Genomic DNA, 5,308 nt, shown 5'->3' with positions numbered 1-5,308 from the left:
GATACTATTTCTGACATTACAAGCCAAACAGGTAGACCTCTATACTTGCAATTTTTTCAAAGTTGACCTACCTTCTCTTCATTGTACCATGCTACAGCCTACGAAAGAAAATTGTCTGTACAGGTGCACGTCTTCGTATAACCCCCATGTAACGGTACCTCCCGATATTCGGTATTTTGATTTTATCGACATTATAACCGATTTTTTTTTAATTTCGCATTTGAATATTGTAATGACTTATGGCATATGTTACCTACGCAGGTTCATGTCGTCGTAAAGACCCTTATATAATAGCTACATTCGGTATTTTTAAGATTTGAACAGAATTTTTACCGGATTTGTTTTGAAAATTGCCAAATTTGTACCAAATGGTGGAGGGTATTCAAAGTTCGGACCAGTCGAACTTACAGCTTTTTTACTTGTTCTTATCACAACCGTAGAATATCGCTCATGTAACAATTTTTTAGGTATTTGGGAGCCAACCTTTTTTGCTATAAATTTGGTTTTCCACCATGATTCGGATCACTGCCAAATTTGCTGGAAATGAATGGATTTAAGGTAATATTGCTTAGTCTTGCATTATTTTCATTAATATACCATAAGTGTTAATTATCTTTGGTTTGTTATAATTTAAAGCCATTGAAAAAAGACAGCCATTAATCAAAACCCTAATCATGTAAGCGACATGACTACTATCAAATAAAGGTTTTTATTAAAATTGGAGACTGTCGATGAATTCCCATCATTAAAGTGCCGAAAACTTACACAATTGCCCCCATTTACAAATTTTGAAAGGTATTTGAATTGGGCGGCATTGATGATGGCATATTATCCCAGAAAACGAGGCTAAACATATTGGAAATTGTTACATCGGCTTCTTTTCTTTGCCGAAATACAAAAGAGAAACGAAAAATCAATGAAAATGATTTTTTCTTTTGTAAACAGGAGCCTGCCGTGTTTTAATTAGACTCCTCTATAAACTTTAATTTAAAAAAAAAATGATTAAAACCGAATGAAATGTAAGAAAATCAAAATCAATTCCGACATCATCGACATGAAGTGAATGTTACACGGAAGGGGCCAATGACCAAAGATTTAGACCGCCACGGCGGCCAAAAAAAAAAAAACATTTTGATGAATATACGATGTCGGCTGTCGGATTTGTTGGCAAAAAATTCAAATGAGTAAATGTTTGCTGCTGCTGCCTTCGAACATCTCAACAATTGTTTGAGGTATTGTGAAATTTGGTAGTTCACCCCAAGTGGGTATACCAAGAAGAAGCCGCAGCAGCAGCCATATCGTGTAATGTTGTGTTGTAACTTTATTTGATTGGATTTTTAGGCCAAAAAAAAACTTCCAATTTAATTAAATGAGATATCCCACAGTTTTTGGTGATTTGAGCGTGTAAACTTATTTAGCTACTTCTTCTTCCTTATTTCTTTTTATTTATTATTTTTTTTTTGTTCAAGCTTAACAAGGCTGTTATTTTTTAGTTTTGGTAACCAAAACTTAAAATTAATTTAACTAAACATTTAAATTTTGATTTGCATTTGACTCAATTCGATAGAAAATGTTCGCAAATTAAAAAAGTGACTAAAAATAACAAGTAAACAAGTTAAAAGGAATAAGTTCGGCCGGGCCGAATTTTTAATACCCTCCAACATTTGGAACGAATGTGGAAATTTTCAAAAAATAAAATCCTTAAAAAATTCTGTTTAAATTTTAAAAATACCGAATATAGCTGTTTTATTGGGGTCTATACGACGTTGACCTACAAAGGCATTGTTTGTCATAAGCCATTACCATATTCAAATTCGAAAACCTGAAATAAACTGTGAATAATGTAGCTAAAATCATCAAAATATCGTATATAGGGAGGTACTAGTATACCGGAGCTGTGCGAAGACCTGGACTAGCATAGACAATTTTCTGTCACAGGCTGTAGCATCCAGTACGAACTTCAAATACGACATCTTAAACATTTTCGACGAGTATTGTACCTAAACTCGTCAAAATACTGAATATAGGGAGGTACTGATATATGGGGCCTATATGAAGACCTGGACCTGCATAGACAATTTTCTGTCACAGTCTGTAGATCCCATTACGAATTCTAAATACGTAATTTGAAACAATTCCGGTGAACAATGACAACAAAATCATCAAAATACCGAATATCGGGGGTTTCCGTTATATGGGGGTTATACGAAGACGTGGACCTGCACAGACAATTTTCTGTCATAGGATGTAGTATCCATTACGAACTTCAAGTACAAAATGTGAAATAATTTCAGTAAATAATGTCGCTAAAATCATCAAAATACCGAATATCGGGGGTTTCCGTTATATGGGGGTTATACGAAGACGTGGACCTCCCCAGATAATTTTCTGTCATAGGCTGTAGTACTCATTACGAACTTCAAATTTGAAATAATTCCGGTGAATAATGACGCTACAATCTTCACAATGCCGAATATCGGGAGGTACCGTTATATGGGGGCTATACGAAGACGTGGACCTGCACATACAATTTTCTGTCTTAGGGTGTAGTATCCATTTCGAACATCAAATACCAAATATGAAACAATTCCGGTGAATAATGTCGCTAAAATCATCAAAAGGTACCGTTATATGGGGGCCATATGAAAACGTTAACATTCATGACCCATTTACGAACTTAACCCGCCTACTGGCATAATAATGCTGATCAAGAATATATATACTTTGTTGGGTCTGCTATGAGTATTTCAAAAAGTTACAAACGGAATGACAAAATCAATATACCCTCCGTAGAATGGTAAAAAGTATCTGTCGTGCATGCGCGACTATTTAATGATATTTTTATACCCTCCAACATACTATGGAGGGTATATTAACTTTGTCATTCGGTTTGTAACTCCTTGAAATACTCATGTCAGGTTCAAAAAAGTATATATATTCTTGATCAGCGTAAACTTTAAGTCGATTTAGCCATGTCCTCCCGTCTGTCTGTACATCTGTCTGTCTGTTGTAATCACGCTATCTTTCGAACGAATTGAGATAGAAGACTAAAATTTTGCATACATGTTTATTTTTCCAGTAGACAGGTTAAGTTCGTAAATGTTTCCACGTTTTCATATAGCCCCCATATAACTATAGCTCCCGATATTCGGTATTTTGATGATTTTAGAATTGTTTCAAATTTGGTATTTGAAGTTCGAAACGGATACTACATCCTAAGGCAGAAAATTATCTGTGCAAGTCCATGTCTTCGTATAGCCCCCATATAACGGTACCCCCCGATATTCAATATTTTGATGATTTTAGCGACGTTATTCAGCGACATTATTCATGGAGACTACAGTCTATGACAGAAGCGTGTCTATGCAGGTCAACGTTTTGGTATAGCCCCCATGGTAACTCCTTATATTCGGTATTTTATGACTTTAGCTACATTATTCGTCGATTTTTTCAAGTTTCGCATTTGAAAATTATACAGGGTGAGATGAAAAAACCGCAACCAACATCAGACTGCTGTCATTTCTATGCCACTCGTCCGACAGCTGTTAAAATGATTCCAGTGACAGCACAAGCATTTTGGTGAGAATTTTCCAGAAAAAAGTGTGATGGAATTCAAGCGTGATAGTGTGATTTCTTTATATTTGGCTGGAAAACTACAAGTGACTATCGTTAGAGCACTCCAGCATTTAAATGTGAATAAAACTTTTGTGTCTCGTACCAACGCTCGTTACCGTGATACTGGTAGCGTAGCCCGACGTCAAGGAAGTGGACGGAAGACATCAGCAGAAATGGTTAGAAAAGTAAAGAAGCGACTTGATCGAAACCCGCGTCGCAGTGGCCGAAAAATGGCTCGCAATATTCCATTCGGCTATTATTGAAAAATGAGCCATTGAAATTCCAAAAAATGCAAGAACTTACACCACAACAGAGAGAAAATAGACTCAAAAGAGCTAAAGAGTTGTTTCGTTTGACCGAAAGTGGTGAACTGCCGAATTTGGTTTTCTCTGATGAGAAAACTTTCGATGTCCAGCAGTTTGTAAACAAACAAAATGATCGTGTTTAGATGCCAAAGGGGTCAGCTGAAAATGTGCACCTTGGTGGTGATGATGTGGGTCACCATAATAGCCGATGGTCGCTCTCCGCTCTTATTTATCGACCTTGGCATCAGAATAAATCCCGAATATAATCGCGAAAATATTCTGGAGGGTGTATTAAAGCCAAGGCCGCAGACCTTGGACATTCCAACAGGACTCAGCAAATGGTTACTAAATAAGGTTCCTCGCTTCATTTCCAGCGCACAACGACCACCAAAATGTACGGATACCAATCGGTTGGACTATTGTGTCTGGAGTATTTTGAAAAGCAAGGTTGGCACTAAAAAATATCAACGCGTCGATCACCTCTGCAAGCGCTTCGCAGGGAATGGGATAAAATACCGCAGAGCAACATTCGGGCAGAGTGTGACGGTTTCATTGGCCGTTTGAAGGCCATAATTCGTGCCAAAGGGGACCAATTCGATCAAATCTAAACTTATTCAAATATTTGATGCTATTTCCGACATTTTTTGCATTCGTCGATAAAATTTAAACAAAAGATAAATTTTATGGCGTTTGATTTTTTTTTTTTTTTGGTGTCTGTGGTTAAGATATCGAAGTGGTATTGGAAATGTGTTCAAAATTGTTCGAAAAGTACTAAGTGGTACTAAATTAAATATATGGATAGAACTGTAATCCCGAAATTTGATATTGAGGTGGTTTCGAAAATGTGTTCTATAATCGAACGAAAAGTACTGAGGGGTACTGTATTTGTTATTGGATGAAGGGTTAGAGATACGATTCTGAAATTTGGTATTTAGATTACTGATGATATGTTTATTTGAGATTTGGCGGAGGTTTGAAAAAGTGTACTATAATTGTTCGAAACGTACTAAATGGTAATGGGGAAATTAAAGAGCTCAAACCCTTAAATTTGATATTAAAGTCAACATTGGTATCTGGCGTAGAGACATGGAGATTTTTAAGATTACGCTTAAAATTATTAGGATTAAAATATTACGAAATTTGCATTGCGAAAGGGATAGAGCTGAAATTCGGAATTTTGAAATAGATGTCACTCTTGGTGGCTGTAGTTTAGAAAATGTAATTATAGTTTAACATTCTGCTCATAAAAACTGCTTTACAAAAAAATAGAGAGAGATCAATTTTAAAACGATTTCAACATTCTAGAAAAAAATATATTTTTGCACCAAAATCTCTTAAGCCACTCAGTAAGCGTAACGAAATCAAATATTTAGAAGTCAATTAACCAA

Source organism: Musca domestica, unplaced genomic scaffold, assembly GCF_030504385.1.
Source record: "Musca domestica strain aabys unplaced genomic scaffold, Musca_domestica.polishedcontigs.V.1.1 135, whole genome shotgun sequence".
NCBI classification, from domain to species: domain Eukaryota; kingdom Metazoa; phylum Arthropoda; class Insecta; order Diptera; family Muscidae; genus Musca; species Musca domestica.
The sequence above is the reverse complement of the archived record's forward strand: the minus strand, read 5'-3'. Positions refer to the sequence as shown.